General features: G+C 39.8%; 1 long non-coding RNA gene across 1 annotated transcript; it reads right to left on the reverse strand.

Annotated features, from left to right (window-relative positions):
* Positions 1–206: 206 nt before the first annotated feature.
* On the reverse strand, positions 207–13,056 carry LOC129151485 (uncharacterized). Its single transcript, XR_008558172.1, has 3 exons — positions 12,989–13,056; positions 11,375–11,451; positions 207–453 (listed from the first exon to the last, which is right to left on the reverse strand). It is a non-coding gene; the product is annotated as an uncharacterized LOC129151485 (long non-coding RNA).
* Positions 13,057–24,003: the final 10,947 nt, after the last annotated feature.

The following is a 24,003-nucleotide window of genomic DNA, read 5'->3' on the forward strand; positions in this document are numbered from 1 at the left end:
CCAATAGTGAATATTGTAGGCGGCAGCCAATCAATGATTCTCTCTCATCATTGATGTTTCTATCTCTCCCTCTCCCTTCTGTCTGAAATCAATAAAATATACTTTTAAAAAAGTTAAGATTCAATTATACTTTTGAATAGTAATACCCAACAGCAAATTCCTCATTCCATTATTATTTATTTTTATCCAATATTTGATAGGTTGCATCCCTCCTTCTCACGGCCACATTTCCCACAAATAGCAATATGGGAGGTAGGCATATATGTGAACATTTGCTGGGCTGTGCCATATGAATAACAACGTGGCAGTGTAGGGGATTCTTGTTCACCCTGACAAGTCTGCAGACTCCAGCTCATTTTCCTCTGCCCCCTAGTGCTATGGAGGAAAGGTCTGATCTTCACTCAGAGCTCTCTGGTATTGCTCCTCTGGTGAGAGAGTCCTTCTCTGCTTAGCCTTTGTTGAACAATAGAGAGAGAAGACACAAAAAATATTAGGAATAAGAAAGAAGACAGCCACAGATGCAAAGGAAAGTATTGGTTTGGCTGTACATCTATATATATATAAAAACTTAAGCGACTGGTCGACTGTTCGGCCAGTTGACAGATCGACTGGTCACTATGATGCGCATTGACCACTAGGGGGCAGACGCTCAATGCAGGATCTGCCCCCTGCTGGTCAGTGAGCTCTCACAGTGGGAGCGTTGCTCAGCTGACCAACAGGTGCCAGATGCTGGGCTCACAACTGGCAAGCGCAGCTGTGGCTGCCCCTGCAGTGGAATGGCAGCGAGCCTACTGAGCAGCAGCAGCAGCCGGCACAGTGGGGCCAGGATGAGTGGGAGCAGTGCAGCGTCTGGCCGGGGCTCGGGCTCCTCCCCGGCTGCCTGCCGATTCACGCACTACTACATGCCTCAGGGGATGTTGGACTGCTGGTTTGGGCTGATCCCCACAGGCCATGCCAAGGGACCCCACTGGTGCATGAATCTGTGCACCGGGCCTTTAGTAATAATATAATATGCACCTCAACTGCAACACATAAGAAAAACCTAAAGAAAATACTTTCCTAGGAAATTATCATTTAGCAACATTGACCCAGGTAGAAATAGGAGGCTTAAATAGGTCAATTTCATACAAAAGACTGGGAAAGAGATTACAGTTAGGAAATCCATGCCCAGAGAGACCCCCTGCCAGGGCCATCTCCCCCTTACACAATGCGAAAGTTCTGACACAGAAGCATGCGCCAGTGAAGCTCAGAGCTTGTGTACAGAAAGGCTCTTTGAAATGGACCCCACGCAGGACTTCAGAAACCTGATATTCATTTGTGGGCATTAGTCTCAAAAATATTTGATTGCAGAGAGAGCAATTGTGATAGCTAAAGTTCAAAGTCTTTTAATCCCCTAATTTAAGTAAAAAGGTAAGAAAATAAACAAAGTCTTTCCTTTTCTGAAACTTTTAAGAAAAAAAAAACAAACCAAACCAGGAGCTTTTACAATTTGAAATTAATGAGAAATTGTTACTTAAAAGCTTTCTCTAGATATTTTTAAACTAAATGATATTAAATTCAATTGTTTTAATAAATATTAAAGAATAAATTTTAAGAGGATTTTGCACACTCCCCAAAGTAGTCATTTCTTTAAGACATAACGATGTCATTTTGATTTAAAGAGTTGCATAGAAGCCCTAACTGGTTTGGCTTGTGGACTGAAGGGTCCTGGATTCGATTCTGGTCAAGGGCATATGCCCAGGTTTCGGGCTCGATCCCCAGTAGGGGGCATGCAGGAGACAGCCTATCAATGATTCTCTTTCATCATTGATGTTTCTATCTCTCTCTTCCTCTCTGAAATTATATATATATATGGAGTTGCATAGAAGATTATCAAAATAGAGAATGTGGATTAATAGAGCTATAATTTTCCAGGCTATGCTTGGTGAAGGTACATGGTAGAGAAGACCAGGACATCCTTTAATTCTCCTTTAATGGGGAAATAATCTGATCTCAGTTGCTGTGTTAGTGGTCCAAGCTTTAAGCCAATCATGAAGTGCTTGACAGGATCCCAATCAGGCTACTAAATCATCTTTGCCTGTATACTCCTGCAGAAGCACCCTGGTACTGAGATCTCAATAGCAGTCTAAAACAGATGTGCCTTCTGGTTCGGGCAGTGAGAATTTAATATTAGTTTACTCAGGGAGTACCCACCCGGCAGAGCTGTTTGTAGCTTTGTTGCTGGAAAATTGCTCGGGAAGAATTTCTCCATTGCTAGAGGAAGTGGGGTACTCAGGGCACTGCTGGAATGAGAATTTCTGAAGACCCCCCACAGGATGATGAGATGTGTTAGAAAGCTTTATTTGGGTGGAGTTATATTCTTTGGTTTCCAAAGTCCCATTTCCCTTAACCCTTTGCACTTGCTTGCTTTTTTCTCGATTCCTTTATTCTACTTGGGATTTAATTTTTTAAATACCCCAGATTTTACAAAGCGCGGCAGTAGAATAAAAAACTGGAGTTTCTTTTCATACAAACTTATTTATTTGGATTTTTTTATATTTCAAATTATTGATACATTCAAGAGTAATTTTAATCTCGACATCCGAGTGCAAAAGGTTAAACTAGTCCTGGAAAAGGTACAGCTAGGGTTCAGGAGGACTTGAAGCAAAGCCAGTGTCCAAAGTTTCTGTTCCATGGTGGAGTTGAGTCTGGCATAGCATCAGATGGAATGCAGGACATGAGAGCACCACAAGCCAGGAGTCAGACTTGAGCAGCAAGAGAGGAGGGAGGGGGCTCCTCTGTTCAAGAGCTTATATACCTCAAATTTTGCACCCTTGCAGGGGTCAAGCCTATTCTGGCCAATGACCTGCTTGCTCCTACGTGTGACTGACAGATAATCACCTTTCCTATGTCATTCAGACCTTCTGGGTAGGTGTCTATTCTTTCTTTGTCAAGTCCCTTCCTCCAGGATCTGCAGGGAACAGACATGGAGAGTGTTAAACTGAAGATTTCTGGCACAATAGCATGCCCATATCATTTGGCCTTCCCTTTGCTCCTTTCCTATTAATTAATAACCAGGTTATTACAATGGTATTAGCTTTACCCACGCTAAACCCTTGTTTTTCTCATAAATCTAGATCCAAGGTATCAAGACAGAACATGTAACCATTTATAATAGTAAAAAAAATGGCAAAGTACTTAGAAGTTAATTTAACAATAAACTATAAGACTTATGGACAAAGCAGTCAATCAAAAATAGCAGAGGGGATATAATATGACTTGATGGCATGTAATAAAATATATGACTTTAAAGGGGAAACTTTACTATCATAAAGATAAAATTTAGACTCATATTTATATATACATTTATGTAATTCTAATCAAAATATACGTAGGTTTTGGGAGAGGGCATTTTTTTCTTTTTTGCAAAGTTATACCAAATATGATGGCATTTATGTGACAAAAAATAATTTAAAAATTGAACAATAAGAACAATGGAGAGAGACATACCCTACCAAGTAAAATCACATGGTGTCAAAGACAGGTTAATGGATCAAATATAGAGTAAAAAGTCAATGTGCATTACGTATGCTGGGTCCTTAGTGACACTTTCCATCTGGAAACATATCTTTCAACTCAGGGAAATGTTTCTGAATTATTTTGTTAATAATTTTATCATCACTTTTTTCCTACTCAGTTTGGAAGTGCTTTTAGTCATATGTTGGATCTCCTGGACTCTTCCTCTAACCTTCTTCTCTTTTCCTACTCAGACGTTTTTCCCCCTTTGCTTTAAAGGTGGCCATCTCAATTTTATTTTCAACTAGCTTTCCCGTTGCAGGAAAATTCCTGCAATGGGATTTCCTGCTGCACTCTACCCCGCCTCCGTTCCTCCCTTGCCGCCCGCCTCGCCTTCTCCTCCAGCCCACCCGCGTTTCCCTTTGCTCCGCCATTGTCGCCCGCCTCCGCCCCGCCCCGCCCTTGCCGCCCGCCTCGCCTTCTCCTCCGGCCCGCCCGCGTTTCCCTTCGCCCCCGGCCCCGCCTCCGCCCCGCCCTTGTCACCGGCCCCGCCTTCTCCTCCAGCCCGCCCGCGTTTCCCTTCGCCCCCGGCCCCGCCTCCACTCCGCCTTTATCACCCGCCTCACCTTCTCCTCCAGCCCGCCTTCGTTTCCCTTCGCCCACGGCCCTGACTTTGCTCCTCCCTTCTCCTCCCCCCGCCCCCCTGGCTTGCTTGCTTTTTCGAAGCTTTACTCCCCTTTGCAGCTCTTGGCTTCTTTCGACACTGTCTTGATATGCAAATCAGCCGCCATCTTTGTTGGGGCAATTTGCATACTCGTCCTGATTGGTTGGTGGGCGTGGCTTGGCTGGTGGGCGTGGCTTAGGTGTAGCGAAGGTGCGGTCAATTTGCATATTTGTCTATTATTAGATTAGATGCTTTTTACTAACCTTTGAACATCTGCTATTATGCTTTTATTTTTAAAGAGCTATTATCTGATTTTTTTTTCAATATTCTTCAATGTTTGTAGAGACATTTTCTTGTTTCTTAGTTGAAAAATCTTTTGTCTCTCTCATGATGTTTACTTAGCTTCTTTCCTTAAAATTTTTCTCTTGGATCTGGTTAACCACCTTATCCAACTTGTAGAATTTAGCATCATTAATTATTCTCGTTGGTTGACCAATCTAAATGTATAGGCTTTCCTAATATGAACACAAAATAACATCATCAATAGTCTGAGCTATTTTTAGAAAATAGAATAGAGAAATAACCTCAAAAAATATCATTAGAAAACAGTCAAATTCAGAATATAAGATGTTCTATGTACAAGATAATTGACTTGGACTCCTTAAAACACTAAATGTCATAAAAAACAAAGGATAGAGGAACTATTCTATAGTAAAAAGTCTAAAAGTATGCAAAAACAAAATGTAATTCATGAAATCTGATTGCATCATGGAATAATAATGAGGCATCAATAAAAGTCACTGTGGGATTATGGAAGGTAAATGGTAAAATATTATGTTTTTGATGTGAAAATGACAATTCATAGGGAAAGCCCTTATTTTTAGGAGATATATGATGAATTATTGAGGAGTGAAATTTCATGATTCAGCATGAGACAGAGAGAGAGAGGGAAAACACAAGTGTGGTAAAATATTCATTGTATTATTTATTCAACTTACTTTAGGTTTGACATTATTTTTTTAATTATTAAATTTATTGGGGTGACATTAGTTAATAAGATCATGGGTTTCAAGTGTATATTTCTATAATACAAGATCTGTATATTGCACTGTTTGCCCACCACCCAAAGTCAGACCATCTTCTGTCAACATAAATAAAAGCTGAGGAAAAGTGTTCTTTCTTGCAGAGTCTGTCACCCCTTTTGTTCTGTCTGTTTTACTTCCTCAGATGGCAGGTAATCCTGGTTGTCTGCTCACTCACAGTTAAGAACAGAAGATTAAAATGTGAATCATGTATGAATGTAGGTGGGGCACGTTTACTGAGATTTAACTGTTACAGCATCTGGGCTGGGTTCATTTTTGTTTGTTTGTTTTTATTCTTTTTACCTTCCTGTTAATATTCTTATATATCTCCTCATGGGCTGGGCAGATTTTCTGGAAAATCATTATATAAACCTACACTTATTTCTCCATTTTCACTTTGGCATGTACTTCAACTACCTGGCTCCCAGTCCTCTGGGCAGAGACCCTTGCATTATCCTCTTCAGAGCACAAATCTCAAGTAAGGTTGTCTGCTTAGAAAGTGGTGGTGGTGGTGGTAGGAGGGTGACGGGTGGCGGGGGGGAGGGGAGAGGATTGAGAGGATATAACAGACTTTGATCAAGTCTCTTGCTTCAGTTCCCCTTCATTTCTGTTCTGAGGTGGCTTTGTTAACTCCTGTGCCTGTCCTTGGGGATTCTCCATTGCCCACCTAGGATTTCACTTTCTCATATTTGGAAAATCAGTTACCACTCATCCATCTGCTTTCATCTTCCAAATGTTCGCTGCATTTGCCTCTTTTCCAGCTATTTTTGTCCTTGATTTCTGATGGATTTTTTTCCTATCCCTTTATCTCAGCTTAGTGGAATTTTGTGGTTATGCTTGGGTATATATACATGTATAACTTATTGTTTGTAACCAACTTTCCCAATAATACTAGTATATATATTGATAAAGAAAAAACACTGAAGACATGTTGCCATGACAAACAATATATTTTTTTTATTTTTAAAAGTGTGTATTCAGTAATACCAGTTTTATAATGTTAGCTTATATATGCACCAAAAAGTACTGAAAGAACCTATATCAAAATTATATGGATAAAAATAGCCTGGGTAGAACTTCAGGTGAATTTTTACTTTATTTCTCTTGCTTATACCTATTGCTCATTTTTGTAGTGTCTAATATTAATTTTTTAAATCCCAACTGCACACAAAAGCTACACATAAAAATAACAAATAACACACATATTATGACCTTTTTTTAGTAGATGACCAGAATTAAAAAAAAATTACTAAGAATATAAAATGGAGTTTATAGAATCCCAAATAATGTTCCCAATTTTAACTATTGGCATGCTGTTTATTTTATTTTATTTTATTGATTTATTACAGCGAGGAAGAGAGAGGGACAGAGAGCCAGAAACATCGATGAGAGAGAAACATAGACCAGCTGCCCCCTGCACACCCCCCACTGGGGATGTGCCCGCAACCAAGGCACATGCCCTTGACCGGAATCGAACCCGGGACCCTCCAGTCCACAGGCCGACGCTCTATCCACTGAGCCAAACCGGTTTCAGCAGGCATGCTGTTTTTAATGACAAGTTTCTTCCTTGCTAGGGGCTGCATGCTATGACTGCAGTAGAGAACCTCCATCACTTCATCCTGAGAAAGAATCCTGACAGCATTTCAAAGGTCTTGTCGCTCTAGGAAAGCAAAGTGCTGTCTGTTCCTTCCTGGGCCATGGGTTTTTTGTCTTATGCAAACGAGAGCTTCCTAGCTATGGCTGCCAGGTAGATGAGATGAGAGCAATGTCAGCTCAAGTCCATCAGGCATAGCAAAGTCTGATTTTGAATATATCTCCATCCATAACAAATTCAGCAACACACTTGGAAGGAGGCAGGAGATCATAAGACTTTTATTTAAAAGCTGTCAGAGGGCTCAATGACACCTAGTTCTGCTCTCTGACTGTTTGACAACAAGAGGCCAGTCCCAGGAGGTGTGAAAGTCATGTTTATGTGCCCTCTCTCTTGTATACAGACAGGCAGCCAGGACAAGCAGTTTCAAGAACTGGCTACTGTATTTCATCATTTAAAATCTACATCAAAATCTGATAATGATATGACACTTGGTGAAATGCAAGTTTCCAAGAGGAAAGGATGCCAGAAAATTGAAATGTGAAGTTGCCGGGAACATTGATTGCCTAGACCTGTGGCAAGAACTACCTTGCTCATTACCCCATTGCCCTTCAAACTTAAGGTCAAATGTACCTCTGAATCTCCACTTTCAGTCAATCTGACCTTGAATGAGGGAGGAAAATTGACTCATAGACTATTCAACTTAACATTGATTTCCATTTTTCCTATGGATGCCTTGAATTTTCTGCTGAAGCATCTTAGCCAGCACTTGCCTGCTCCTTGCCTCAAAGAAGGTTGCTAATCTTTTAGTTTCCATTCTCTTACTGTAGTTTCCAATCCAGACTAATATTTTATCACTAGAGGCCTGGTGCACGAAATTCATGCACTGGGGTGGGGGGGGATGTCCCTCAGCCCAGCCTGCATCCTCTCCAATCTGGGACCCCTCAAGGGATGTCTCACTGCCCGTTAAGGCCCAATGCCCACCAAGATCAGGCCTAAACAGGCAGTTAGACATCCCTCTCACAATCCAGGACTGCTGGCTCCCAACCACTCCCCTGCCTGCCTGCCTGATTGCTCCTAACTGCTTCTGCCTGCCAGCCTGATCACCCCCTAACTGTCCTCCCCTGCCGGCCTGATCACCCCCTAACTGTCCTCCCCTGTCAGCCATCTTGTGGCGGCCCCCTTGTGTCCACATGGAGGTGGCCATCTTTGACCACATGGGGGCAGCCATCTTGTGTGTTGGGAGTGATGGTCAATTTGCATATTAACTCTTTATTATATAGGATACTTTGCAAGCCTTGAAGATTTAAATCCACTCCATCCACTTGTTATCCTCTCTTAGATTCCTGTTCTGAACATAGACCTAGAACTGTTTTGCTTACTGAACCACTGATAAAAGTGACTTTCTGATCGAATTCAGAGTCCTAGTTCCTTTTTGTACTTTCCATGTAAATCCTCATATATAACCTCAGAAGAAAGCAAGCAAGCATCTTTTTCCTTAATGCAAATAATTTGGAAAAATTGCTGTTGAACTGGGATTTTTTCTTATAATAGCTTTCTGAATAACTAAGATCTTAGAGACTGATATTCCTATTTAATCTCTCTTCAGTTTGGAGTAGGATGTAGGCAACAAGCTGAACCTTCTGAAGAAGTACTCCAGGCAGAGCCTTGAGACCTCAACTCAATTAAGTTTCTAGATGAGCTTTTCTCTATGGCTTATTCTCAAGTTATTTTTTTCCATTCTTGTACTTTCAACCTATACTGTCTTACAGTTGGTTCTTGCTTTTAAAAAAATGTTTTTATTGATTTTTAGAGAGAGAGGAAGGAAGAGGGAGAGATAGAAACATTGATGATAGACATCATCAATCAGCTGCCTCCTGCATACCCTCTACTTGGAATGGAGCCTGCAACCTGGGCATGTGCCCTGACCAAGAATCAAATCAATGTTCCCTTGGTTCCTGGGTCAAAGCTCAAACACTGAGCCATGCCAGCTGGGCAAGGTTCTTGCTTTTATTTATTCAATTGAACAATCTCTTTTTGATTAGAACCTTCAGGTCTTTTACATTTAATAGTATTCATAATATTAATATAGCTATATTTTTATTTATTTCTGCCACTTGGCTATTTGTTTGATTTGCCTATGTAGAAAACCCCAAATGTATTTTTTATATATATTTTATTGATTTTTTTTTTTTTTACAGAGAAGAAGGAGAGTGATAGAGAGTTAGAAACATCGATGAGAGAGAAACATCAATCAGCCACATCCTGTACATCCCCCACTGGGGATGTGCCCACAACCAAGGTACATGCTCTTGACCAGAACCGAACCTGGGACCCTTCAGTCTGCAGGCCGACACTCTATCCACTGAGCCAAACCGGTTAGGGCCCAAATGTACTAGTATTTAGAAAGATCACCAGATACAAGGTCAATATAAAAATGAGATATTTAAATCTATAGTAGTCAGGAAAATTAAAATATAGGTGACCTTACTTCTAGCAGTTTGATAAAGTTGTGTGATTCCCTTCTGCAGAGAAAAAGCAAACACCCAAAAACTATTACTTGAAACCACCATTGAAGAACACTGGAAATTGGTTCAAGATTGGCAACAGTATGAAAAGTATTCACTCTTTTTAAAAATTAGCAAATTGGCCCTAGATGGTTTTGCTCAGTGGATAGAGCATCGGCCTGCAGACTGAAGGGTTCCGGGTTGGATTCCGGTCAAGGCACATACCCAAGTAGCTGTAGCCAATTAATAATTCTCTCTTATCAATGTTTCTATCTCTCTCTCCTTCTCCCTTCCTCTCTGAAATCAATAAGAATATATTTTTAAAATTTCTCAAAATACTGTGTATTAGGTAAAATGTAATTTGTGATCTCCTTGCCTTGGGGTGTTCTCTTCACTCCCAGCTGGAGCTGGAGGTGGCAGACTCAGTTCATGACACATGGTAGTGGAGCTGTTAATGTAAGGGGGTAGGTAGATTTTGGAAGCTGAGATAACAGATAAATGTACTCCACATTTCTGGCTAGCTTATAAATTATATACTCATGTAGGAAATCTCATAAATCCCCCCAAATCCCTGAAAATCTAATAAATCTTACAAACTTTCTATGTCTTTGAATCTATTCGTTATTCAGGCAACAAAGATAGGTTCTGTAAATAGCTTCAGGCTTCTAGGAAGGGAAAAACCAACAAGCTATAAATAGTTGCACATGAGATAAATTTCACAGATTGAATTAAGTCAAGTTAATGGCCTGTTATCACAATGACAAAAAAATAACTCCCAGAAAAACAAAACAGTACTTAAGAGTCAATGCAATGCATTATATACATTAACACACTTTCAACCAAAAATTACTAGACATGCAAAGAAATAAAGATTTGTGAGCTGTACATCAGATTTGGAAGCACAGCATTCCTCATAGCATAGGGAAGTAATATCTTCTTGAATTACTTGGAAGGAAGTAATTAAATATGTGTGTGTGTTTTTTTGTTCTCTTTCTTCCCTAAATTATTTCTGATTCCTCCAAATACTTAGTTTTCTTGTTTGTTAGCTTAGTCTTTTTATTCCATGTTACTGGCTTTACTACAACATTTCACATTTCTTGTTCATCCAATCATGTTCAAGAATGAGGCAATGCAACACTGACCATGGGCTTTCCAACAGAGATACTGCTCTTTGCACTCTACCCCATCCTCTAATCTGCATTCATTGATGCAGAAGTCCACAAGACTTTCTGCACTTCAGACTCATGATGATAATATTCAGTGCTGTGTTCTGAATGCTTGTGTACCCTCAAAATTCACATATTGGAATCCTAATGCCCAATATGATGGTGTTAGGAAATGGGGCCTCTGAGTGGTGATTACATCATGAAGACATAGCCCTCATAAGTGAGATTAATGCCCTTACAGAAGAGGCCCAAGAAAGTTCCCATGCCTCTTCTGTCATGTGGGCACAGTGGGAAGTCTGCCGTCTGCAACCCAGAAAAAGGCCTTCACCAGAGGGGACCAGGCTGCACCCTGATCTTATACTTTCAGCCTCCAGAACTGCAAGAAATAATTTCTGTTGTTTATAAGCCACGCTGTCTGTGGTCTTTTGTTATAGTTGCCTGACTGGACTAAGACAGTCATGTAATAGTTAAATGATTAGCAGAGCTGGAAATTCTTTTTGCTAGACTCTCAGATAACAGAGAAATGGAAGTGTTAAAGACCAGAGACTCTCAAAACTAGAATGGATTATCAGAATCAATTTTTTTCATCCTCTAACTTTCCAGTAGATTCATACTTATACCACTTTTAAAATATATATATTGATTTTATTGATTAATTATATATATATTGATTTCAGAGAGGAAGGGAGAGAGAGATAGAGATAGAAACATCAATGATGAGAGAGAATCATTGATTGGCTGCCTCCTGCACAATCCGTAAGATTAATTCCTCAACCTGGGCATGTATCCAGACCAGGAATAGAACCATGACCTCCTGGTTCATAGGTCAATGAACAACCACTGAGCCACACCAACCATGCCATACTTACACCATTTTAAGAAGATAAACATCTGTTCTCTTTTGAAAGATATTTGAGTTTTAGTGGGAATGGATGATTTTTTTTTCCTGCAAAATAAGTTATTTTTAAGTTGCCAACCTAAAACAATATCAGGTACTTAACCAATTTGTAATTTATCAATTTTGAAAAAGAAATTAATTTTCTAGTAAACCAGTCAATGAATTTTTCTGCCTTTATTCCATCAACACTTTCTGCAATATATATGTGTGTGTGTGTTTAATACAGTTAAATTTTTTTAAATGAAGGAAATATCTAGGTAAGTAATTCTCCAAAAGTATTTTGAAGAATAGTAATCCCAAGAGATAAGCCTTGAAAGAAAGAGTTCCTTAAGCAATTTACTGGAGACTCACAGTGCATACCAACACACTCCAAGAAGTTGCCCATAAACAGACTTGCATCACTTTTAAACTCTTTTCCAAATAGTTTGTGATATAATAATTTCACATTAAAACCCATGAAAATGTTTTAAGACCCTAATATTAAATAGAACATATTTTAGGAAATACAGATCTAAATTCATACTCTATCCTAGAAAACTATGTAACTAGGAAAGAGAGCACAGTTATTAATTATAGCACATTTTTTTTTGCCGAGAAGAAATGTTTAAAATGTATGCTGTTCTAGTCAAATCATGTGAGAAAGTTGATTGAAGCCTTGAGCCAAAACTTTTTGTACTCAGACCCTTAGTGACTCAGGCCCTTACTCTCATCATTGAAAAAAATGTGCACTAGTTAAGTAATATTTGAAAGTCCTCAAAAGAAAACAATTACTTGCCAAAATATATAAGCAAATTATTTAGGAGATAAACATTTCACTGTCAAATAACTGTCTAAAACTTTTGTAAATTTTGTAAATCATAGACATCTTTCACTAAAATGTGTCTGGATAGCCTTGGCAGGGACAGTCTGCACTGAAGGGTTGAGGATTTCATTCCCAGTCAAGGGCATGTACCTGGGTTGTAGGTTCAATTCTGACCCCAGTAGGGCACATCTGGGAGGCAACCAATTGATGTGTCTCTCTCTCTCTCTCTCTCTCCTACCCTCCCTCCCTACTTTCTCTAAAACTCAATGGAAGAAATAACAACAACAACAACAAGAACATTTCTGAATAAAAAAAAACTGCTAAGTGTTCTAGTGAGATATGGGGCATTGAACAGGATGGTTGGAAAAAATTCTTGCTTGTGTAGATCCTGGCAATTCTAGTGTCAATATAAGAAGATAGTCTCTAGAGTTGGAAATGAAATTAAAATCAAAATGTCCATTCATGTCTGCACTTATTTTTAAGCAACAACACTATTATTTTCAAAGAAATATTACCCAGGATTCTAATACTTAAAACTGACCAGAGTTGAGCTAGACTAGTTGGAGTCAAGTGCCCTCCAGGCTCCCGTGGCCCCTAGCAGCTCCAGCTTCTCCTGGTTAGTGATTCAACAGAATCATCTAGAGAAAACTATTAAAAATGTAGAATTCTATACCCCTTGGGAAATGGCTTTAGGAGTCTGAAGGAAAACACTGATAGTATTAGTGTAACTTAAATTTCAGAAGTTCCCTTGGGTTCAAACATCTTCAGTATTTGGAAACCCACCTTCTTAAATAATATAATTTGTCTTTAGTGCTTCCTCCTGACTTGTATAGTTGTGTGGTTCCCCTGCCATTCTCCTGGCAGTGGGAGGCCTTTCTTTAAATGCCAGATTTCTAGATTTCCAAGGTGGGTTGTTCTGTGCCTTTATGACATCATTATGACTTACTCCTGTGATTCACTGAGAGAAAAAAGAAGGTAATAAATACCTATTCTAAGGATTACTGGATTCTAGTCTCACCTGCAAAATGGCTTTTGCTAGTCTGTCTGCCAGAGCAAAGTTCAATCACTCCTCATTTTGTACTTTGTCCTTTTTTAACTTATGTGCTCCATTTTTTTTTCAGGCTATTAGATCTCAAGTGTTTGATATTCCTATTAGATCTGGGGCATTCTTGAATATGAAAACAGACTTCCTGTTTCTTTTATGTCTTTCAGAGCACAGATTGAAAAAAAAAACACACAGCCATACTGATTAACTGACCTCACATTGCAATGAATCCAGTATCATAAGTGGTTCCATTCTTAGAAAGGAGATTACCTAGTGGGAACCACAGGACTGGGAAGGTTTAAGATCCAAGGAAATAGGGTTTTTAAAAAATGTTTTTATTGATTTCATAGAGGAAAGGGAGAGTTAGAAACATCAATGATGAGAGAGAATCATTGACTGTCTGCCTCCTGCATACCCCCTACTGAGGATCAAGTCTACAACCAAGGCATGTGCCCTGACCAGAAACTGAACCTTGACCTCCTGATTCATTGGTACACGTTCAATCACTGAGTCATGCTGGCCGGGCCAAGGAAATAGTTTTTAAATGGAATGTTCCTGAAAAGGTTCCTGTCAATTAATTTAGAACATCAAATTCTATCCTAAGAGCACTAAGGAATTCAACTCAGTAGAAAACCCTTGTGAAAAGTATCCAAGCCCTTTTGTTTTATTTTTTTGTCTTTTTGTTTCTGAGGAGTTTGTTAAAGCAAAACCCATCTTTTCACAGCAACAGGAAGGAAAAAACAAGGACTAGAAATGGATTGTTCTTTCTGGTAATAGCATAATGAGATTAGTGATTTTCTTGTTTTGTTTTAAATGAGGGCAGTTTGATTCTGGACTAAAAGATTATTCATGACACTAATTGTCTTCTCAGCATGAGAAGATGAATTACTTTTATAAGTGTGTGTGTGTGTGTGTGTGTGTGTGTGTGTGTGAGAATAAATTGTTCCTGATGTCAATCCACAGTAAAGACTTTAAAATAAAAAATAAAGTCCTGAAAACAATTCCAGTAAATAATTGGAAAGTGCCCATGTTTGCCCTTCAAGGAACAAGTATTTCCAGAGCACCTAGAGACTGTAGATCAAGTGGAATTAAAAATCTAAAGCTTATATTATTAATCAATGTTACTCCAATAAATTTAAATTTTTAAAAATCTGACATTTAAAAAATTTATTCCTTGTTTTCAGAGTTTTAGATTTCCAAGATTGAAGTTCTCCTCCTATGGGAAATGATTGAACATTGAAGTTCTATTCCATTCCCCTTGTTTGCCCTTTCTACATGTCCATTCACTCTTGAAGTCTCAGTTGTGTTACTTGCAGTCTTGTTTGAATTTTCTAGGCAGACTTCTGCACTTCCATCTCCCAGGTACACAGATCTATAAGTGCTTTCAATGGAGCATTTCACATCATATTGTAGTGATTTGGCTTTCTCCGAATAATTAAAACCAAGATCACTGAATAACTTTTAAGCTGTTCATCACAGTTGCTACATGTCACACATCAAGAAAAAGGGGCATTTATCTTTAGACATCTTGTCTTCCTAGAAGTTTGTGCATCACGTTCCTACTCAATCGATTTTCCACATGGTGTCATTGGAAGATGGGAAGTGGGCATGGTGGCTCCAGAGCAAGGTCTAATCACTCCTGGTTTGTGTAATTTTTACCTTTGTGTTGCTATGACAACTTCATGAGCTTCCCTGACAGCACAATTGCACTGGATCTGAATGCTTCTCCCTTATTTTGTTTCCTTTTTCTCTGAAGTACTTCTATTATTATTACTGTGGTGGGATTTCATGATCAGGATTTAATACCAATTTCTGCTATTGAGTCCTACTGACTGTTGGAGTCTAAGCTGTGACTAAAAGTAATCCATATCCAAACTTGCCAAGTCGCCTATGAAAGCCTTTACTAGAAACAGCTGCTGTTTGCTGAACACTTTAGACTTTTGAAACAAACAAAAAAAGGAATAAATGATTTAAAAAAAACAAAACAAAAACTAATCTCTAAAATGTGGTGCTCTTAAGAGTTGATGCAAGAGGGGTAACTCAGCTGTCAGCTGTTGGTGCTTCAGAAATTTGATGTTGCTCAATTTTGAGAACCATTAAAAGAACCAAAGAAGATTAGTCACATATACAATACTTTTCTTGGGCTATATGATTGAGTGTCACTTTCAAACAAAGATATTAGGCAGCAATCATTATGTGTCTGGCAAAACCCACAGAGGTCATATCTTTAGTAAACCAATAATGAAAATATCTAGGAAAAGAAAGCCAAGATTATAAAAATGTCCAGGTACCTAGCATCAGTTTAAGAAACAGAATTTATGTCTCACAATTGCAGTGGATCTTATTTTTACCTTAATGTGTAGAGGCTGAGGATTTCAGAGTCCCTCAAAAGGCAGGATTTAGATAAGAATGCTGAATAAAAAAGAAAACAATTAAAAAAAGAAACACTCGCCATGGTGACACTCCAGTAATAATGAACACCCTTTGTGCTCAGATTTTGGCTTCTAATGAACATATTCCAATAAAAGACACCAGAGTTCCTTAGAGAAATGGATGATTCTAGGACTGGGGCATGGAAAATACAAGATGAACCTAGAGATTCTTGTAACACCAGAAAGTATGAAAATGCTTGAACAAAATGAACAAACAGGAATGGGGCATCTCAAATTGGCACAGGAGCCAGCTTCAAAGTGTTTCCAATGCCCCCAGCTAAAACAATGTAATAAAATAATTAATGAGCACTGTATTTTACCTCAAAGAATAAAATAAATATTCACGAGTCTATACTGATACAAATAAACAATTGAACAACTAAATAAATAGTGAAGAAAGAACCAATTATCCTTACAGAAGAACTCTAAATAATAGTTCATTTATCTTCTCTTGAGTATAGACTGGACTTAGTGACTCACAAAGAATAGAGTATGAAAGGAAATAAAAATGGTAATTTTATAGTATAGTGGAGAAACCTAGCAGATACCACCTTCACCAAGCAATCAAGTTAATAAAATCAGTGATTAATCATGTTGATCTCTCACACCCTCTGATTTTATGCAGTGAGAGGACAACTTGTAGTTTCTTCCTTCAAATCCATCACCTAGTCTACTTATGAGAGCGCATGAAGCAAGTAAAAATTGAGAATATTCTACCAAACGCTATGAGAACTCTTCAAAAGTATCACGGTTATACAAAATAAGAGAAGACAAATTTGCAGAGACTGAAAAGACATGTTGAATAGGTGCAAAGTGGTTTTCCAGATTCCAACCTGGAACATTAAGAGGACACTAGTGGAAAAGTTGGAGAAACCCCAATTAATCCTGTGTTTAATAGTATTAGAAAAATGTTAAGATTTTGGTTTAGATAGATGTTAACAATAAGATAAGCTGGGTGAAACTATAACAGAATTCTCTGCATTATCTTTGTAACTTTGTTAATCTAAAATTATTCCAAAAAAGTTTAAGATGGTATTATTATACCGGTTATATTTTGGTTTTTATATTGCAACTAGAGGCCAGGTGAATTCATGCATGGGTGGGGTCCGGCCAGCCCACCCCGATCAGGGCCGATTGGGCCTGGCCAGCTAGGGGGAGGAGGGGCTGTGGGCAGTTGGCCAGCTGGCTCTGCCCCCTGGTCAAACTCCTGGTCAAGGGGACAATTTGCATATTAGCCTTTTATTATATAGGATAAGTGCTTTTCCTGTTAAGTAGGAAAGTGTTTGCTCCATACTGTTATTTTTATTCCTACTTTCCCCATGTGCTGGAAGGCATGTATTTCAAGGACAAGACTGATGTTTATGATCTTTAAAAAGTTCACAAATATAATCAGGTTTACAAGGGCTAAATGAACCAATAACCACAACCAATGGTTCTCAGTTCTTGCTGTTCATGAAGCATTCAGTATGATTAAAAATATACAGAGGCTGGGGCCACATCTATAGGTTCAGACTCCATTGTTCTGAGGTGAAATCAAGTCATCAATATTATTTTAAGATATTCATAGGAGACTTTATTATGTAGTCAAGCTTGAGACCCAAAGTATCTAATCTATTGAGGCATGTAGGAACTTGGTTCTCCAAAAGATCCTATCTAATAAAGAGGGAATATGCTAATTGACTGTCATGCCCTCACAAAGATGGTGGTGCCCACAGCCAATAAGGAGGGAATGTGCTAATTGACTGCCATGCCCTTAAAGATGGCAGCACCCACAGCCACAAGATGGTGCCACCCAGTCCCCTTAGCCCCGCCAGGGCAGCAGGTGCGCGGCATGACCAGGTCTGCCCCCATGCGGGTCCAGCCACTCTGCGCTCCTGCCTCCAGAGTCCCCCAGTTCCCTCAGGCCCCCAGCCGCCCAGGGCTGGCCCAAGGTGCAGGCAAGCCTTGGATTTTGGCTTCCCAGCCACCCAGGGCCACCCAAGGCTCAGGTACCAGGGCCAGCTGAGGCTTGAGCTGCCGGCAGTGGCAGCAGCAGAGGTATAATGGGGGCATCAACTTCCCCTGATTGCCGGGTTGCCTCCTGCCCCTGAGGGCTCCTGGACTGTGAGAGGGGGCAAGCCAGGCTGAGGGACCCCCCCCTCCAATGCATGAATTTTCATGCACCGGGCCTCTAGTAAATAAATAAAAAGGATAAATGATAATTTATTCCTTTAAAAGCCATTGGTTAGTTTCCAGGAGGAAAAAAAAAAAGCCAAATATGATTGTCCTATTAATAGACTCATTATTCATATATCACAATTGCAGGATAGGTGTGTGAAGTAACAGGAATATCAGTATTGAATATAAAATTGTCTTCATAAATGGATGCTCTATGTTCTAATTTGACTATAAAGAAAGCAGGAGAGGTGAGTCAAAGTGGAGGAGATGCAGGAAAACCAGAATCTGTCATTTACTTTGCCTAAGGCTCTCTCATTAGCCTCATCCAATCAAAGCAGCAGTCTTTCCTTATGGCTTGTGTCCTTTCAATTAGTATTCAAAGATTGCATTGTTATTGGTAAGTGACTTTCATAGCATATTAGCTGCTACGCATACTAATTCAGTGTGATGGAAAAGTAGTAATGTCAAAAAGAATTTGCACTTGAGCTCTTGCTATTTCCAGCTGACATTAGGGCAATCCTGAATACCAAGGATGGGAAAGACAACTTTGTTTTCCTTGCATTTTACAATGCAGAATTTATTCACTGGTTAATAGGGACTGAAAATCCATAAAGCTCATAAAGGACTTTGGTTCCTACCATTGAGTTGATGACTTGATCTTCGAGCTTTTTGATAGAGTATTTTTAAAAAAACATATTTTGATTTACTGTACAGGATGCATTTGATAGCTACCCAATATTTTTTGAGGACTTGCTATGTGCTAGGCTCTACTCTAAGTTTATGGGGTTCAGCAATGCACTGAATAGACTAATTCTTTGTTATCATGGGTTCTAGTAATCAGTAGTTATTTACATTTGTAAACCAAATAAAATGAGAATATTCAATTCACACAATGGTTATCAATAATTTCAGATATACTGTCTAAACTTTTTGCTGTATGAAACCATTATAATTAACCTAGTTATTAATAACAGGAAAGGAGCAAAGGGAAGACCAAATATTATAGGCATGTCATTTATGCAGCTTGGCCAGGAAGCTGCAGTTTAACACCAGTCTATTCCCCTCAGGTTGTTGAGGGAAGAGCTCAACAGGGGCAGGATAGGCGCATGCCCAGTAAAGTCTGGGAGAAATAGGGAAGGTACTTACTGACAGTCATACCTCGGAGCAGGCATTGGCCAGAGTAGGCATGGCCACTGCAAGTGTGGGGAGATTTGGAATATTTAATCCCCTAAACAAAGAAGCTCGCTCTCTTGGTTCCTGGCTCTCTTGGGACTCTTATTGTAGGGGGCACGCTCTCACGTTCCTGCGTTCATCCACATGGTTCACCGTCATGTGGACCCCACACAATGGACTAATGGACTGCAACTGGCCTGATGCTGCACCAGATCTACGGTAGTTACAATGTGGAACGGAAACTCTGGACTCTGGCTTTGCTTCTAGCTCTACTGAATCCCCAACAGCACTTCTTCCAGGACTGGATGAAGGGAAATGGGACTTTGGAAACCCAGGGGTATAATTCTACACAAATGAAAATCACTTATCCTCCAGCATGAGTCTCAGAAAATTATTTTTCTCGAGATATCATAAGGACCCCTCCCCCAGCACCCAGTGGGGAAGAGGACACCCCACTTCCACCAATAACAATAGGATGACTGTTTCCATGATTCTTTCTGTATAAAGGATTTTTTATAGAATGTTGATTAATTTGCTCATTCATTAATTCATTCATTCCTTCATGGATAACTTGCATTCATCAATTTTTTGTGGAACTTCTATCAGATGAATGAAAGCTTTGTGAGAGCCTGGAGTATGCTATATTTATCCTTCTATCCAAGTGCATATCACAGTGCCCTATATTTTTCAAGATGCTGAGTAAATGTGAAGAGACATGTGAACAAAACAGGGGGCTATGCAATAAACCTGTCAAGGTCAGGGGGACCACATGGCAGGGACCCAAAGTGACCACACAGGGTGGTCTGATCACAAATTCCTAACTGAGCAGGTTATGGCTGGTAGTCACATCCCAGGCCTCTGGTTTCCTTAGCAAAGGCCAATCTTTCGGTTTCTTTTATTGAATTTATTGGGTGATATTAGTTTGCAAAACCATAGAGGTTTCAAGTGTACAACTAAATAAAACATCATCTGCACACTGCATCGTGCAGCCATCAACCCAAGCAAAGTCTCTTTCCATCCCATTTTCCCCACCATTGCCCACTTCCACCTACTTCCCCACCTTTCTTTCCCTCTGGCTATCACCACACTCTTGTCTGTGTCTATATGACTCAATGCATTAAATAAATGACAAAATTGCCATTCTCTGCAGCCTTTTCTCAATCATTGAGATCTTGCTTCTGGGCATGTCCTCAAAATTTTGGCTCAAATAAACTTTTCAATTGGTCTGGATGTTCTTTCATGAACAGATTGAATATTTGATAATGCTGGATTGACAAATTTGAAGGCAGACCCAGGTCTCTGGTGTTTGGATTTCCTGTCTTAGCTAATTATTGTTTGTTTGTTTGTTTTATGTGTTTTTTGTTGTTGTTTTTTTTGTCTTATCTCCCCTATGGGTAATCATATTTCCCTTTAACTATATATTTTTTTTCTGCAGTAGTATCTCCAAACAACCCTTCCAAGGAATTTGCCCCAATCCTGTGAATGATAAAAAGCATTGAAATTATTTTACTGGAAATATAATAAATAAACTATTTACATTTTATATTAGGAGTCTAATAATATATTATGATATGTTGTGATTTGCCTATTGCTATTATTATTACTATTATGAGATTTAATTTAAAAATCATATTTCATCTGGGTTGAAATTAATTTTTTACATGTATGCCCAGAAATAAAATATGAAATACCCTGCACTATAAGAAATTACCATTTTTTTTAATTTTTTTTTTTTAGAATTTAAAGATGAGGAATAATGTCTTTGGCCTTTTATGGAGAGTAAAGGAAAGCAGGCATTTACATAATTTTAAATTACAGTATCATTGCTCTGGTTTTGTTCCTTAAACTGTACAGCTGTTTACAATTCATTTTTAATTATAGCTAAAGAGTTTACTATCAGACTAAATAAAATGCTTAAAATGAAAGGTTATCCCATTATAGCTGATGGTGTTTATTTGAAGAACCTGAGCAGATTTCTCCTCCACAGAACACAGATTTGTAGGAAAAGGATTTTACAGACTCAGATCCATTTTTAGAATGTGGAGGAAAAGGGGAAGTAGATATTTCTTATTTCCATATTTACAGTAAAATTTTGAGAGAGGCATTAAACAATATCTGCTATTTTTCTGTTTGAAGTAGATTTTCTCAGGTTGACATTATAGTGCCTTTGAAAAACAAATCTACTCAAAAAGATTTTGAGGCTTGTTTGTCATTAAATCCAAACATATTTTTTTATGTTTAATTATATAATTTTTTTCTAGGGAATTATGCTTTTGAACTATTGGCGAAGACTGGTTGTTTGAGGTTTTTTGCATGAAATTATATGTCATACTAGATGCCTGGTACACAAAATTCATGCACAGGGCGGGGGGTGAGGGGGTGGCCCTCAGCCCAGCCTGCACCCTCTCCAATCTGGGACCCCTTGAGGGATGTCCGACTGCCCATTTAAGCCCGATCCCATTGGGATCTGGCCTAAACGGGCAATTGGACATCCCTCTCACAATCCAGGACTGCTGGTTCCCAACTGCTCTCCTGCCTGCCTGCCTGATTGCCCCTAACTGCTTCTGCCTGCCAGCCTATTCACCCCCTAACTACTCCCCTGCCAGCCTGATCAATGCCTAACTGCTCCCCTGCCAGCCTGATTGCCCCTAACTGCCCTTCCCTGTCGCTTGGTCACCCCTAACTGCCCTCCCTTGCCAGCCTGGTCGCCCCTAACTGCCCTCCCTTGCTGGCCTGGTCCCCCCCAACTGCCCTCCCCTGCAGGCCTGGTCCCCCCCAACTGCCCTCCCCTGCAGGCCTTGTCCCTCCCAACTGCCTTCCCCTGCTGGCCCATTCACCCCTAGCAGGGGAGGGCAGTTGGGGGGACCAACTTGCCAGCCTGGTCACCCTTAACTGCCCTCCCTTGCTGGCCTGGTCCCCCCCAACTGCCCTCCCTTGCTGGCCTAGTCACCCCCAACTGCCCTCCCCTGCTAGCCTGGCCCCCCCAACTGTCCTCCCCTGCAGGCCTGGGTCTGCTTCAACTGTCCTCCCCTGCAGGCCTGGGTCCCTCCCCTCCCAACTGTCCTCACCTGCAGGCCTGATTGCCCCCAACTGCCCTCCCTTGCAGGCCTGGTCCCTCCTAACTGCCATCCCCTGCAGGCCATCTTGTGGCAGCCATCTTGTGTCCACATGGGGGCTGCCATCTTTGACCACATGGGGTGGCCATCTTGTGTTGGAGTGACGGTCAATTTGCATATTACTCTTTTATTAGATTGGATTCCTTACAAAACTTGCAGAGAAGATTCTGACATGAATGGTGTCCCAAATTCTGCAACATGACTGAAAATGATGAACTAACTAGCTGATTAGCTGAAGTCATAAAATTAACTCATGAAACAAAAACTTTGTCATGAAGCAGTGAAATACATGATAGCACCTAAAAATGCAGTTGAGTAGCTGTGGTCAGTGGGCCATCATACGCAGATGATGTCTCCTAAATGTCCTTAGTCTGGTACACTTGACCACCCTCAGTTTTAGCCAGAAAAGACAGAACTCGAAGAAGGCAAGTAGGTACAGTCCTCTTGTTAGCTGTGAAGTGGCACCTCGGTTCAGCAACCTGGGTATTTCAGTTCTGGCTAAGAAAGAATTCAGAGGCAAGACTCAAACTGTAAGACAAAGTTTATTTAGAATGTCATGGAGGTAGAAGAGATGAGCTGTGGAAGAAATGGACTCAGAAAAGAAAACAAGTTACAGAAGCAAAAGTAGAAAAATAGGGCCCTTGAAACTTAGGAAAGAGAGAGAGAGAGAGAGAGAGAGAGAGAGAGAGAGAGAGAGAGAGAGAGAGAGAGAGCACAAGTGGGGGTCCTTGGGATCCTTGTCTTAAGGGTTTTTATTTGGGGGTCTCAGAGGAGGGTCTCAATAGAGTATTCATCAGCTTTGCAGGTGTGCCCTCTCAGGGTTGTGGTCTCCACTGATTGCTAGGTGCTAGGACAGAGGGTCATTCATCAATGCAGCTGGTACTGATATCAGCCATGGCATTGATCTATCTGATTTTACTGCTTCTCTGGGCCTGGAGTTAAAACTTAGCTGAGGCCTAGATGTCATCTCCAGGGATTAATGCTTAAGAGAATGGTCCTGCAAGGGCTTGTAGTTTTACTTGTTGCTACACACCCAAGGCTCTCTGCCCTGATGATTCTCTCTACCTAGCCCATCATTCCTACTCAGCTCATGCCTACCTAACTATCTATTACACCTTGATTCAGAACTTAAATGCTAAGTTGCCATGTCTGTGGATTAGTTCCTATAGTGAATAATTTAGAGGGAAATGAAATCACAGGAAAAAGAAATATGTTGAAAACATTAAATGCTGGTCAGGAGGTGGAAAGAAATTGGATTACTCATTACTGATGGAAATGAAAAAATGGTACAGCCATGCTAGAAAAATGATTGGAAATAAAAAAAAACAACACAACAAAACCACAAACATTTATTTACCATTCAACCCAGCAAATGTACTCCTGAGCATTTATCCCCAGAAAAATAAAGACTTAAGTTCATACAAAACCCTGTACTACATGATAGAAACACCCAGATATTCTTTAAGAGCTGAATGGTTAAACTGTGGTATATGCATATTACGGGATACTACTCAGCAATAAATAAATGAAAGATTTTAGCACACAGAAACCTGGGTGAATCACCAGAGACTAAAAATATCCAGTCCTAAAGGTTACACGGTGTTAAATTTTATCAAATGCTTTTTTTCCCCTGCATCACATAGTCATGTGATTTTTCTACTTCTTCAGCTTGTTAATATGATGTATTATATTGAGTGATTTTCAAATATCAAATCAAGCTTGCATCCTTGGAATAAAGCACAATAAATCACAGTGAATAATTCTTTCTATATGTGATGAATTCTATTAACTCATTTTATCAAGAATTTCTGCATCTATATTCATGATGGATATTGGTCTACAGTCTCCTTTTTTTTTTTCTTTGTCTGGTTTTAG

This window comes from Eptesicus fuscus, chromosome 14 (genome assembly GCF_027574615.1).
Source record: "Eptesicus fuscus isolate TK198812 chromosome 14, DD_ASM_mEF_20220401, whole genome shotgun sequence".
Classification (NCBI taxonomy): Eukaryota; Metazoa; Chordata; class Mammalia; order Chiroptera; family Vespertilionidae; genus Eptesicus; species Eptesicus fuscus.